The 15,931-nt window shown below is 37.5% G+C and overlaps 1 protein-coding gene across 1 annotated transcript in view; it reads right to left on the bottom strand.

Annotated features, from left to right (window-relative positions):
* Positions 1-14,750, bottom strand: part of IRAG1 (inositol 1,4,5-triphosphate receptor associated 1) — a 61,610-nt gene extending 46,860 nt beyond the window's left edge. Inside the window, exons 1-3 of the mRNA XM_066187534.1 lie at positions 14,702-14,750; positions 4,981-5,062; positions 4,330-4,453 (exon numbers count right to left, since the gene is read on the bottom strand). The gene's annotated coding sequence lies outside the window, so the exon portion shown is untranslated. The remainder of the gene's footprint in view (positions 1-4,329; positions 4,454-4,980; positions 5,063-14,701) is intronic.
* Positions 14,751-15,931: the final 1,181 nt, after the last annotated feature.

The following is a 15,931-nucleotide window of genomic DNA, read 5'->3' as shown; positions in this document are numbered from 1 at the left end:
CCTATATGGGATTACTGAGCATCCTCTTAAACTGTATCTTGAAAGCCTCCAGCAGTAGGGACACTACTACATCCCTGGGAAGGTTGTTCAGTGAATGATTTTTCTCACTGCAAAAATGTATCTTTTTCATTTTGAGATGACACCTCTCCCTCTTACATATATTCAGCTGCACCATGCTGCCTGCACTCCTGGTCCAAAAGCTTCATACACGTCTGAGTCAGAAAAAAACACGAGAATCATCTCAGCTCCAATCAATAGTATAAATTGGGGAAATGTCTCAAGCTGCTTTTGCAGCCCCACTGGTTTTCTCTTACAGAATATACAGAAGTAGGAATAAATCCATTTTTTGGGATAGAGGTTTAAATATCTCTTCTCTTCCTCTAATATTTCTAACTAGCTCAGCCAGTATAAGCATCAGGTTTTCGTAGGCAAAGAAATGTAAAAAACAAAAATATAAATATAAATATAAATATATTATATATATATATTTTTTTTTTTATATGTATATATATATATAATATAAATATAAATATAAAATTGGTCTAGGATATAGTAGATGGCCTTTTCCATTGAGATATTAAAAACTTGAAAAAGGCCACATGACTTCAAAACTCTAAAAGTTATTTCACACTGTAACTATTATTTCCCTTGTGTACTTAGTAGATTCAATCTATAAAGGAAATTCCACAATAAGGTTGCATTAACAACAGAGATAATATAGATCATTCTAAATTTTCATTCTCTATGGCTAGATTCTCCATCATATATGCACAAGATCAAAACAAACTACATTTAATTCTTGTCTAGCAAATTTTGTAAGAAACCTACTTTCTTTTCCAGAAAGCACAATCAAAGCTTCCTCTCGCTACAGAGATGAACTTCCAGTCAAAGCTTCCACTCTACTTTGAAGAGACAAATTGTACATTTTGTTTGCCACTAAACCTGCAAGTTTTCCCTGTGCTGCTTTGCTGCAACAGGATTATGCCTTTAACCTTGGCAGGTCATACCTTGTCTTCCTGTTGTATGGCTTGCAGGACAGGACTAAGCAGGGAAAGCTTCCTAATATCAAATCCTGGGAGTACAGGTAAGTAAAGGAACATGAGAAACAGTTCTTCCAACACCCAAAAGCCAAATTTTCACCTCAGCATCCCCCTTCCCCTTGAAGCTCTCAAGCTCACTTTTGTCTTAGGCATTGTGATTTGATAACCATGATGCAACTTTATCTAGTTTGCTTGTGTCTCTTTGTCAATTCGGTTAAACTGATCTGAACTCTACCTTTGCATTAGTCCTATTATAGTTACTAGAGTTGATATAAAGAAATCAAAACTTGATAAGCTGAGGAAGCAATTGTTGTCTCACAGACAATGCAGATACCTGCTTTTAGTTGTCCACTGAAATTGCTGTTTGCATTCTAAGATTCATCAGTTTGGATATGGCTGGATACAGTTGCTAAATGCTGAACTAAGATCTCTTTCAAGTGTTCCTACCAAAACCAGTAACAGCAAAGTTGATGTTCTCTGTGGGAGAGGATCAAGAGAAGAAGAAATGCCTAGACCCATTTCATTGTGTTCATCATCTTCAGTACTATGTCATTAACAATGCCACTTCCCTTCAACAGATTGAGAGGTATGAGAATACGTAGAGAGGGAACCTTTCATGTGGACTCACTTTAGCCTAAGGCCATTTGTCTCCTGAAGGTTTCTGTTTGGTTTGAGTTTTTTGTTTGTTTTTGAATCAACTTGTTTCTGTCCTAAAATCGGGAATTTAATTTAGGCTCTCTGAATTGCATTCTGCAGAAACCTTTCGCTTCTCAGATGACTACAGGAAAGCCCAGGAAGACAAACTTTGTTAGGTAAAAATTAACCTTTTTTATATAAAGGCCTTTCCTGAAGTGACTTACTTCAGATTACCTTTCAAAAAATTTGCTTGGGGCAGTGGAAGGAATAGTAAGCTAAAGACAGACAGCTTCTATCCCTCTCTTAATTCTTAATTATATTGGCTAAGAAATTAAATTCTTAAGAATTAAAATCTTAATTCTCTTTATTAATCTTCTCTTCTATCCAAATCCTAGGCTGCAGTAATTAGGAAATCATCTTCCCAATATTTTTCCTCACAGATCAAAAGAAATAAGAGAGAAATAGAAAGCAAGAACTTAGAACTAGAGTTTCTAGGTTTTCTAGAAACATTTAATGCATGTTCCACTCATCTTTTTTCACATCTTCCCTTCATTTTTTCTTTATACCCAATAACTGACTACAAACAAGTAATGATTGCCAGTCTAGCTTAATAAACAAAATAAATAATGTCTATACGTATGCAAAAAAAATTTAAATCTATCTAAATACAAATTAATATCAATTATACTGTTTGATCTCTGCAAATAAGATGATGTCGAATTGTGTTGAACATGCTTCTAAGGCATGTAAATATTTTTTCCAACACAAACTTTTTTGTTGTTGCTAATGTTTCTTAGTTAGAAGAATGTTTATTTGAATTTCCATGGCACTTAAAGACAACCTACAAATTAATTTTCTAAGTGTTCCCTCCAAGTGTTATGCTTTTAACCTTGTTGAAAACAAAAAAAATGTATATTTTTACAGAGCAAAGAGGATAAAGTTACTAACTGAACATGCCATTTATCCGTTTTTGTTAAAGGAAATATTTAAATTTAAAGTCAGAGCCAGCTATGATTTTTTTCTAAAATTCTCATTATCAAGTTAAATCAGAAATTATTTTCTGCAGAAACATCAGAATCTAGAAGATAAAAAAACTAGGGCAACTACAGTACTTTCCATAACAATTTATTTGCCAACCTGTGTGAATGACACCTTTCTATCATACACAGAAAAAATCCACTTCTATTCTAAACATGTGCCAAGCATGCTTTTGAACCAAGGTAAAGCAAAAAGCAAATTGGAATCACACAGCTTGTCTGAATCACAATCAGTACCTGAAGTGAACATACTGCAGAGCTTCATGAATATTCAACTATACAGTCACCAATTACACTATATCAGTGCTTTTGGCATTAAAAATTTAATTTTCTTCATTTTTTGAAGCAGGGTGGAGTAATAGAATTTTATTTAGGTCACTCATTAGGTTCATAGTCTGTCTTCATTTGCCTTTCTTCAACTACACCAACTTAAAAGTCAGGCATTAGTAAGTCACACAACTTTTCTAGTCAGGTTACTCTGCAAACACAGGCAGTAGTTACTTGTTCAGTTTACTCTCACAAAGCTGCCTTACTGTGATGGGTTAACATTCCTCAGGAAGGCCTGAATATTGAAAACATGCTGAATGTATTTTGCACTAGTACATTATTTAATCTTATTAACTGACTAGAACATTAAATTTCACCCATTTAAATCATTATTTCATAGCACAAATGCAGAAAACAATGGAACCATGTGCTTAAAAAAGTGAGGGATACAACAGTTTAGTTCTGACCTCTTCAAGGGATCTGGTTTTTCACTGTATAATGACACATCTTTCAGTATATCCTACAAATATTTTGGGAAGGATGATTTTTTTTTCTTTGCATTTTAAGTACCTCAGAATATTCAAAATACTGTGAATGTAATTCTTCAGCATTTTCCAATATACACTTGCCAACAGTGCAAAGATTTACTCCTCTGAAGAAGAAATGATCACTCCCCAATGCATTGAAATGAAACTGGTCACTGGTCTTGCTTCTTCAGCTGAACTGTTTATCAGCTGTTGGTACTGTGGAATAAATACTGCTTCAGGCTAGGTCCAAATGATTAAATTCACTGTAGTAAAACTTCTTGTGTCATCTAAAAGCAATTGTCTTGTTTTCTTGCACTGCTGAAGTAAATCTCACTTTTGTCACATACCGGAAGCACATTGCACTTCCAGTCACCAAGAATGCACAGTTACATCCTGAGTTTTATGAACATCCATTTAGGTGAAGCATTCAGTTCAGTGGAATAATGTTGATAGTTATGGAAAAAGTTACAGCTATTTAGATATTAGTTAGGCAATCCAACAATTATTTTTATCTTCTAGAAACATATTTTAGGGTTTCATATCTTCCCATCTATGGCCCCATCCCTAATTTTTACTGAACAGTTTAATTAAAGATGTTTATAAAGCAGCATTTAATTTAAAAACTAGCAAATGGGCAACATGTTTGTTAATCAAGAGAAAAAAAATGAAATATGTTAAAAATGGTCAGAATAGCAACTGATCAGTGCAACTCTCCTGTGTACAGGGAGTCACTGCACAGGATGAGACCTACAAATGAGAAATTAGCCCAACCATTTCAAATAACAGAAGTAAAACTTAAAATGCAAGCAGAAAGCTTATTACCTGTCAGAGGAATTTAAGGTCTGGAATTCTCATGGTCAGCATGGTGCCTTTCAGCACAGGTGAAGAAAGGATAATGAATATTCAGCAGGCTGATGATGGCTGGAATGCTGTAAGCAGGAGCTTCCTGTTTTAAACATAAAGAAACAAATTTAATACTAGATAGAATAGGTTGAGATTTTTTGTTTGTTCAAGCAAAATGAACAACTCCTTCCAAACAGATGATCAGGCAAAGAAAGAAAACAGGATGTTACCATGGGTTAATTTCTTTCAAATAATCACAGAATAACAAACCAGTGAGTAACAGAAACAAAGTGTGCAGTCAGTTTGCTTAAGAGCAAATGAGATCTCATTCAGCCATTTTTTACTGAAGTTTACTTCAACAAAAAGGATCTCTAGAAACTTCTGAAGTGACCTGAAGGAAGACAGAAGGGGGGTTCTTTAACAGGATCAGCATATCTCATTTTGAGAGCATCCGTTTAGTGTTGCTGGTTTACTCAATGTTATTTAAAAAAAAGAAGAACAAAAATACTCCTCATCCATAAACCAAATATCTGCATATTCTGAATAATCTTCAGAGAAAGAGACCACTATTTTGCTATACATTAAAAAACCAAACAAACCCTAAACTTATGACAGGTGTTTAAAGGGTACCTTAAAGTGGTGAGTCCAAGTGAGCAGCCTTCATGATGTGGAACTCCTGGAGTTTCATCAACCTTAGAGCTTGGCTAGTGACCTTGAACATGCACAAAAGGACATAATTGGTGGAGGAGCCACTTCAGATGCAAGGAAATTTTCAGGGAACAGATTCCTGAGCCCCAGCTGCCTTCTTTAAATGACCAGAAAGCAGATAAGGGCTGCTGTCCCTGGGTATTACTTTATTCTCCCTGGCTGAGCTTCAAAACATCTGTTGCATAAGGAAAGTCTAATTAGAATGGCTGCCTCTACTCGGATGGCTGACATTTACTTGCCATGGGAAGAACCTGTCCACTAACAACATTCCCATGAACCTGACTGACATGCCTAAAAAGCAGGCTGAGCAGAGTCTATAGCCTGTTCCCAAAGACTGCGGGAACCTCAGATCTTTGCCTTTTAGGCATTGCGGCCTCAATGGAAAAATCTGCAAAATAGACGAGGGTGTGTGTTACAAACTAACAGTGCTCTGCAGCACTTTGGAAAGCAGACAAACATATGGACTGCCACCAACTATTAGAACTTGGTGCGAAATCACAGGAGTTATCAGCCTGCAGCTTTTATGATCTTTTTCACAGACATTTATGTATTTTTTCCAAAATAAAGACAGCAGTGCACAAACAGACCATTTAGTAACCTTTGTCTCTCTGCATTTAAAAATGGATTGTTTCTAAGCAGCTGAGCTATCAAAACCTGTTCTTCGGGTATTTTATTTTGATGATTTTGTGTCTTATCTCCCTCACAGCAAGATTACATGTCTCCTACCAGTCTGGAGAGCCAAGAGACAGCATTTGCTGTGCCTGGTTTTAAGCTTCACACATGCCAGGTTGCCAGCTGGCAGATCAAACAAAATCAGTGATAATTTCAGCTCATAGTGGAGCCTTTCCTCTTAGCAGCACTAAGCTGCATCTCTCCTCTCTTACCAGAGCACTGATTTTCACTTGTAGGAGAGTGTAATACTTTTGGAGTCCTCTCCTGCCAAATTCAACAAGTTGGACAAGTTCAAAGGGTACTGGGAGGGAATCAAGGGAGGGCAGGGAAGAAGGGGGAAAGATAGTTGGCTGACAACCAGAATAACAGCATAATTTTTAGTCCAAGGAAAACAATACCAAAAATAGATTTTGGAAAGAATAAATGCATAGCTAACACTTAAAGAAGGCTAGTGGAAAAAATATAAAGAGAAATGCGTCTCCAAACAATTGCCATGTAATACTTTTTCTCTAGAAAAAAGCTTATGTAGCTAATGTTGTGTGTCCAAGTCTCCCTCTTCCTTCTGCACTGCCACAAGCTGGTGATGAGTTTCAAGAAAAGCTGATGCAGGAACTGGTAGTTATCAGGAAGTTTGTATTTGGCAGATGCTGTTCAGATGTACAGCATCTGAAACAGAGACTACATAGAATAGCTTAGAAATACAGAATAAACTGATGTGGTAACAACTGTGATGAGAGTGCTATAGACAGATAAGGGAAATCAGGTTTCTTTGTTTTTGAGCATTTGACAGCAACATGCAAAATAAAAGCTACAGTTTTTAAGTTCCCCACATCTCCTCTGTTGTCTTCTCCCATTCCCCAATTACATTATTCATGTGACCACATATTCTCAACAGTGAAAGTTAGAATATTGTAAATGAAGTGCAGATGTGCTGATTTTACAGGCACACAATGTGAAACAGCGACAGAAGCACCTCCCCAGCTTGACATAAAAGGATAACCGTTGGAATTTTAATTACTCTGGACTTTAATAAACAAGTATCAATAAATATTTATGGATCTAACATTTGGACTCCCCTATTAAAGCTGTAAAAAAAAAACCCAAAACCCTCAAAACCAAGCACCAACCAATAAACCAAACCCACAAACAGTGCTGTTGACATTCTTGTTTAAGGATAAACTCAGGTAATTGTCCAGTACTCCATATGGAACTGTTGAGAAGGAAAGTAAACAAAGAATCCCCACAGAGGTTGAGAAAGACATGCTTTCACAGTCACTGGAGTTTGTGCAGCTGTAAAGCTACAAATTGTCACATTTTTCAACACTTAAAACCAAAATTTAAACATTACAATTAAATCCCAAAGAATGCTCAAGATTCATTATATAAAAATACTGTACTAAGATTGCAAATACAAGCCAGAAATTAGAGGAGCGCAACTATGTATGTAACATTGCAACACTTACTTTGAGAAAAACTGTGATCCATGTACATGGCAGTAGTTTATTCAGTCTTTTTAGAAAAATAAAAAAGCCCAAACATACTTAGAGGTACAGTAGAATTTAAGTGGGCCTTCAAACTACAGAGTATCATAGCTGCCTCTAAGAATCACTTTATCTACACGTTTATAACACTCTTGAAAAAGACCATTACTCAATAACTAACAACTGAAACAAAATTTTAAAAATATGTATTTCTACCACAGATACATTCTTGATACCAGACCTCTCAACTGGACTTCTAAGAGTATGTTAAAGAAAATACTTGAAACAATTATGTGACTGTTGTGGATTACCACATGCAAATTGACCTGCACACTGTTCTGCAGTTTGAGCCAATGTCATTTGAACCTTGAGGATTCTTCAAGCTAACTGAAATAAAGAGAAACAGTTATTCTGCTTTCAAACAAGGCTTTAATTTCTCCAAGTCTTTCCTCTAACATTCCTCAGGAGACAAGAGAATGAGGCACAGAAATATCTGAGGAAACAATTCAATTCCATAACCAAACTTACAGTTGCCAAAATAACATGCCTTCCTCTGCTTGCTATGTTTTATGAAGGAAGTTGAATTTCCTGCTCTCTTCAAGAAGCAACTGAATGTTCAAGCCTTTGAGCCCCACAGAGATGCTAAAGACTCCATTAGCTACTATTTAATTTCTTTCCTTTTGGATAGCAGGGTTCCCATGACTGCCTCAGGAACAAGGACCTTTGACTCTGACCACTGGGATGTTACAGGGAGAAAAAATCTATATGGGCTGATGCAGTCTAAGCTGATTTTCACACTTGCTATCATGGGACTGAAGGAATTTAGAGAAAGATCAACATTTTCAGCAGCTTGTCTTGCAGAGAAATGGGAACTTGGTCCAAATATTCAACATACAAGTCATGAAGAAGCAACTGAATTCAGGAGGGACGCAACTGTCCCTTTTGACCCAGCCAGTTTGGGATTCACACAGCTGGGACACATTTTGCTCTCAGGGGACACCACAGGGCACCTGCAACTATGGGACAACTCTGCTCTCCAATACACTGAGCACCTCTGTCACACTCTCAGTCCCACAATCTCCCTGTCCAGGAAAGGGCTGGTAATGCACTGTGGCAATTCGTACATCATTTTTGATATTTTCATTGCTATAGCAACTGAGTGTAGGCATTTAAACACAGCAACAGACTTTTTATAGCACTTTCTTGGATGTCAAAATGGCACGTTGTTTTATTTTCCAAGCAGATGCTCAGAAGATAAGTACACAGGATGATTGTACAGTACCCACCTTCAAAAGGAAGAAAAACCTCCCAGCTTCACAACTTCTGAATCATATAGGCTGACAGATGAGTTTAAGATACATTGTGAGCTGCAAGGTTTTTTTCATGAGTTTAAGAGACTTTGTTCTGAGAAAATATATCACCAACTACTACCCAAGAATAAAATTAGGTGAAAAGTTTGGTGGATCTTTGCTCATTTTGTAAAAAACTGTACAAGAAATTTACCAAGTCCTGCTCTGAAGTGAAAAAATGTCCATCAACTCTGATCTTTGCCTGTTAAGCAACAGAAAAAGGGAAATCATCTTTAAGTGGAGCCAGATTCTCAGGAGTAATTGAAGTCCACTGAGACAGACCCATGGGTCATGCACATGGGCAGAGCTCCACACAACCCAAACAGCAACAGCGATTTACAAGAAGCGAGTTTGACTCGCTAGATGGTTTAAGGAAATAGAACTCATCATTTTCATAATAAGGATCACAGAATAATTAGGGCTGGAAGGGACCTCTGGAGGTCATCCAGTCCAACCTCCCTGCCAAAGCAGAGTCACCTGGAGCAGTGACACAGGAATGCATTCAGGTGGGTTTTGAATGTACCCAGAGAGACTCCACCATCTCCCTGGACAGCCTGTCCCAGGGCTCTGACACCCTCGATGTAAAGAAGTTGCTTCTCACGTTGACATGGAACTTCCTGTGTTTTAGTTTATGGCTATTGCTCCTCATCCCGTCCCTGGGCACCACTGAAAAGTGTCTGGCACCATCCTCTTAGCCATCATTGAGATATTTATATGAGATCCTCTCTCAGCCTTCTCTCATCTAACCAGGCCCACCTCTTGCAGCCTCTCCTAATTAGAAAGATGCTCCAGACCCCCTCATCCCCTTTGTGGCCTCTGCTGGACCCTCTCCAGTAGCTCCTTGTCTCTCTTGTCCTGAGCAACCCAGAACTGGACAGAGCACTCCAGGTGTGGCTGAGTAGAGGGACAGGATCACCTCTCGCTACCTGCTGGCCACACTCGTCCTGATGTAGCCCAGGCTACTTTTCTTGTGTGCAGTGATTTTCCTCTGGGCCCTTAATTTTAGCATCATTTCTAAAGTGATCAGTAAAAATCACCACTTGGTAGTAAATGTAATTTCTGAACACATTACTAGACAGGGAAACACCAAACAGGACCAGGGCAGATTTTCTTGGAGATCTTTAGGTGTTATTCACCCTTCCGTTACAATTTTATGTCAGCTTTGTAGAGAGGGAGATGGTTTATGTCTGCCGTTTTACTAAGAAAAACATTTAAAATCTGTCAAACAGAAAATGCCAAAGCCTTACAAAAAAAATGTAATCCAATAAGAAATATCAAGAGCTTCTTATAAGGGTACAAGGTTGTTAATACTCCAGTGACTCTATTCCATTAGCACATAATATATGAGTTTTGGAAGGGACATTTTAATGTTGTGTTTTCTGCAGAAGAGATTTCAAACAGATCCCAAAAGCTCAACATGAAGATAAAAACTGAGTTTTACATGCTGAGGTTTTAGAATATATCCCACAAACTCTTTCTCCCTGTCCCTTACAGATATTTTTACTAGATGCATTGAGTAGTTTTCAAGCCTTCCTAATCTTGGTTCAGGTTCCTAAGATACTTGAAAATTCTGATAAATCTGCTTGCGTTTCAACAGTCTGTTCCACTGACTATTGCACTTACTAAAACCAGCTTTTAGAGCAATGCTGATAATTTTATCTACCAAGGGATAGGAATAAGTTCTTAACTGCAATAGCCCTCAGGGAAGTCCACATGGGCACAATTTTGCTGGCATAAGGAAACAAAGCACAAAAAAACATGTAGGTTTGCTTCCAAGACTTTTCCAGTCTGAGGTGATGTGCAGAACATCACATCGACTTAGCACCTCCCCCTGGGACAAACTCCACCTTCCACTGCAACTCAGCCCCAGTCATGTAATTCTACTTTCATGAGCCCAGAGGTCAGCACCTTTCATTCACTATTTATAAAGAAAAATATAGGAAATTCAGCAGCTAAAGTTGGGAAGCAATTTTCATACATTGTCAAATTATTTCCCTTCCTCTCTACAAGCTCTCCTTCAACTTATGGCTAGATGCTTTATTTTTAATTTTTCTGTTCAGCAGTTACAGCACAGCTCAGCACGAGCCTGGAAGTTTCAACAGGAAACATTATTCAATATATGAGACCTTACTATATTCTACTACCTTCTAAAAGAGACTGGGAAAACTGGGAAAACATTAAAAAATTAAATAGAGGATTTTTCTTGTCCAAAACTTCAGAAAAAGACATAATTTTACAGATTTTGTAATTTGCTAGTACAAATTAAGTCTAAAATAAGATGAGTGAAAATAGATCTGCTTCTCCTACTTGGATTGCCCTAAATGACAGTCTTTACCTTTGTGGTGCTCACTAAGTCTGGCAACACTGAAGTCAATGGAAACTTTGCTGATGATTTCAAAAGAAAAGGCTCAGAGCCAAATTCCCCATGTATAACTTCAGCCTTATAAAACATTCTGCAGAATCATATAAAGAGCAATATTTTTACTTCGAAGGCAAGTCTCCACCCCAAAGTAATTATTGTACTTGCCCCAGCAGCCCAGAATTTCTATCACGGGTTAATTTTCAGGATGCAAAATATTACAGTGGGTAAGAAAAGTGTGCAGCTCCTACAGAAAAACTTTCCCCAGCACCACGGTTTGTTATATCAACTTTTTAACCCCTTTTCTCTTTGCAGAAATCCCAGTAACTAATCCAGTGGGCTGTATTTCATAGCCATGAGACTGCAACTCTCTTTGGACAATTACCAGGCATATTTACACATAAATTAGGAGACAGCAGTGACTCTAAAGTATGTCTGTGCAATCACAACAGAATATGTTTTAGCTGGGGAAAAGACTTCCAAGTGTACATATTCACTTGACATATGTTAGCTGGTAGGTTTGCCTGCTTCCATCCCTGCTCGTCTCATCCTTCCCTCTCCCAGCAGTCCCTGTTAGCATAAGGAAAGATCATATTCTACAGGATTTACTAGTCCAAACCCAGAAATGTGTACAATACCACGGGTCCCTAATTACTTGTGATACCTAAAGATTTTGTGTTTTGCATATTTTAAGGATAGGTGAAAGTTCTAGCACATGGTAAGGCATTCTTGATGTCAGCTATGAAATGGAGGTATGTGGTCTTTGTTCTTGGTTTTGTTGTTTCAGTCTTTTAGATAATTAATAAATTTGGCAATTCTTAAGTAAAATTTAATTCTCAATTTGTTTTTTGAGATTGTAAAATTAATGATAGACACACTGAAACTAACCTAAAGGAACAGAAATATAAAGCAAAACCCCCATTATATCTACCTACTTAGATCAGAGGATTAAATCCGGGGATGCTATTAGAGCTGAAGCTCTCCATCAAAACCTGAGGTTACAAGTCCACTTGCTCTAAATAACAAATCCCCCTCTCCTTTTCAGAATCCTTAGGACCTACTTTCCAGGGAGGGGAAATGAGTTATTATTTCAAAGCGCTACCATAATAGTCAGAGCCTTAGCTCTCCACCACAGCTCTACACATGTACATAAGTAGTAATTCATGCCCTGAGTCACTAGTTTAGAACCTTACAGAGATCCATCACCCACTCAGATTTCCTTTCTGTCAATGATACTGAGATCCAAAACATCTCTTTGACCCATTTTTCAAAGGAAGCACAGACAGAGCACATCAAAAGGAAATTGTTCTGCTTAGTTTACAGGAAGGCTGCAAGTTAGGACAGCAAGAAAATGTATCTCTGCCCACAAATTCCCCAGATCTTTAAATAGCTCACAAACCTTGAAACAGCAGGGATTTTCTTTCCCCTTCCACTCACAAGTCATTTTATCCTTCTTTTTCCTGGACTTACACACTTCTCTAAGAACAGCAAAGAGATGAGGAAGGAGAACTCCATGTGAGGAACATACACATACAACCCATGAAAGGAGAAGCTTTCACATCTGTCTCTCCCAGGTCCAACTCCCTATACCTCACTTGCTATACTCTGTCCTAAATAACTTTTTAAATAATAATTTGACATAAAATTATCCTTAAAAAATGTCAAGAAGCAGACTGATTGAAAGGAGGATGGAAGAGGCTGAGGCTAAACAATGGAGTTTTGAATCTGGCTGCTAGATAATTCCTAATTTCCAATGTTTTGGTGCCAGATAAATAGGACTATAGCTATTAAAACAGACCCTGACATATAAAAAGATAGGAGGTAGGGAGGCATACATGTTTCATGCTCACAGACAATTTATAACTTAATCCAGAAGAATGTGAAGCAGATGGATTTCTAAAAGTTTCTACAATGAAAATCCCAAGTACTTGTCAGTGTTGATGTTAACACAATTTTCACCATGCACAAATAAGCAACTTGTACTTTCTTGTATTAAATCACACTTTTGTCATCATGGTACCATTATTAAAGATAAATTTACGCATAGGTACTTTATTATATATTCTAAGTTACAAAATAAAAAAGAATTGTGTGAAATAAGAACAAGAGTTGTTGTGCTAGAACACAACACAATAGAAGTGCTATATCATACATTAGAAATATATACTTGGCTCAGATTTGGAGGAGCTAGACACAGATTAGTTATCCCAACCTTTTCACAAGGTTAAAAATAAGTTATTCTACCTCCTAGAATACCATCTAAACTTATACATCCTTGCACAAGTTGAAGGGTTGCATAAAACATCACAAGCAAAGTAACACATGCAAGACCAACAGATCAGAACAAGGGTCTTTGGAGGCCAGAAATACAAGAACATTGTATAAGTGAGGACCCTCAGTATTCAACATTTCAGACACTGGACTGATTCTTGATTTCCACTGTTCTAATAAACTTAGATTTCTGTGAGTTGCATCATTAGATTATTAAGCTCCAAGTGTGGTACAATCGTTGATTTGGGATATTATTGTTGATTTAAAACATGAAGATCATGTTTAGAAGCTTAACCTAAGAGTACTAGGCTGTTCACTAAAGATAGTCCAGAGAAAAATAAAAGGAAAACTATTACAAGTTTTGCAAAAAGATCTGAAATGCTTTAACAAGTAGGATTCATTTATCACAGTCTCTTGAAGCTGGATGAAGAAAACTTTCATTGAAGTGTACACAACACCTACCATATGAAATATAAATGTAGTAACTGTCAGCACTCACAAGAACACTGTCTACACTCAGAACTCTAAATTCACCCAATCTCTGTATGGCAGAAGCTAAAAACTATGCTCTAATCACTCTGCAGAGATGGAAATTCACTACTGTTTGCAGAGAATTCTTCACCAGGTGAAGCCATGCTATGCAGATTTGAAAAATCAACTCACTAACACAAATTGTTAGTAATGTGATTTAGTAACAAAAACCTAAGTCTTCAATTTCAGCTATCACTTCCTTGCACTGACCTCATTCTTTCATGTTGTTTACATTCTGCTGTCTGGAGCAAAAGAAGACCTTAACATACACATTACTAAGACAAAAATGTGTTTTAATTTGTCAAGGAAATTAAATACACTTTAGTGCAGGATACCTACCAAATAACACAAATAAACCTGAAAACCAAAATATCAGGAGAAGCAAATAATGAGATTTTTCTGTACTAAAGGAAATATGTTTTAACATTTGAAGATATTTTTCTCTGCACAGCATTCCAATTAAACACAACTTTGTGGTATTGATTCACATCTAACAGGACTAAACTCAAACACAGAATAAAAGATGGCTCTGGAAATGCCTCTTTAAAAGATAAGTGCCAGACAAGTAGGTAGTCCACCAACATGAACCACTCCAGCACTGTTAAAAGCATGAGGGAAGGAAAGTAATACCATTTAAAAAAAAGAAAAAGAGCAATCTGTGACTTATCTGTTTCTCTATTACATGGATTGCTCCTAAGACTCTGTCTTGGTTAGCACAGTACAGATGACAGTATCTGTGAATCAGGTTGCCTTGAATTACTGACTACATACATTTATTAATCAAGTCTCAGTATAATTAACACAGCTTTTGCTTTTTCATTCTTGTATAGTCCCACACAGTTTGTAAGCAGAACGAGGTTGCATTGACTACACCCAGTTTTTAAGCAGCTAAAATCTGACAAAGAGGTAGAATTTGAAGAGGCTGGGGGAGAAGAGGTAAAGAACAAGCTCCTCGGTATCACAAGAACAAGGTACTGTACCTTTAAGGAGGAGAAAGGGTTCCGTTCTGTTTCACAGCTGAAAAAGAGCTTATTCCTGGTTATAGAGATTACTTACCTAAAACTTCAGTTATTCCTCTCTTTCCCCTCGGGCCAGCCTCTCTTTCACTCTTGGGAGCTTTTACCATTTAAGGTCAATGTTACATCTGGCTCTAGTAACTAAAGCTGAAGCAATTTTTAACTCGGAGATCCAACAGGCTGCCTAACGTTAGAATGAGAGTTTAAATTTAAAGTAACTCTTCCAAAAGCTTTTCTTGCCTCAGAGAATTAAGAGAATTAAAGGCTCTCCTATTCTGGCATAAGTACTCTGGGTACAACGTGATGCAGACATCCCATTAGCATTCCTCAAGTTCAGCGCATATAAGCTCTACTTACTCATTTCTGATTAAAATGGGCAAGTAGGAAGAACAGATGAAACAGTTTACATCATGTTGTGTTAACCCTTAGAATTTTTTACTGACACAGATGCTACTATTTTTCATTCCTTCCCCCCTCCCTTTGTTTGGTCAGAAAGAGTCCAAATTAGAGAGCAAATAGAAGGCATGTGAACTTTTAAAGAACGCTGGCTTCAGTCCAGTCATGGGCTCCGCTCTCCACTTGCAGAGTAGGAATAATTCCCAATGAAGTCCACAGAATTTGCTTGTATCCCACGAGCGACTGTCGCTACAAATGAGGCTTGAACAGGGAAAAGAAACCCAAAACCTTTACCACAGTACATTCAGGTACCTACAGAGTAATCACGTGCATGTGATTCAGAGCTCTCAACTCTAAAACTGACTGAGATTTTACCTCAGCCCTTTAGCTACTTCAGAATATTTATTTATGAGTATTACAATTACATCCACAGATCCTAACTCAGAGTTCTCTAATGCCAGGTGCTAAGAAGTTATTAAATGTAATAAAGCCAAACCCTGTCCAAAAATCCTTTCACAACTGAAGTAAAAAACAAGAGAAAAGAAGGTGGGTAATGTTAAAATAAAAAAAAAGGGGGGGCAGCAGATTGCACGTAAAACTATTGGATAGTAAGTTTAGAGAGGATATATTAGGGCTGTTTTAAGAGAGAGCAGCAAACAACAGTGAATAACTGCCTTTTGACAGTGGCTGACAAGGGCAGTAAGGCAGAAACAAATCAGACAAAGGAAAGTAAGGATTTGATGATTTGACTTGGAAAGCACCACAGGGGGACTGGTGCACGGCTTGTAGGAGAAGTGG

This window comes from Chamaea fasciata, unplaced genomic scaffold (genome assembly GCF_029207755.1).
Source record: "Chamaea fasciata isolate MVZ Bird 193981 ecotype frontalis unplaced genomic scaffold, bChaFas1.0.hap1 SCAF_7, whole genome shotgun sequence".
NCBI classification, from domain to species: Eukaryota; Metazoa; Chordata; class Aves; order Passeriformes; family Sylviidae; genus Chamaea; species Chamaea fasciata.
Note: the sequence above shows the minus strand (reverse complement) of the source record. Positions and strands in the feature narration are given on the sequence as shown.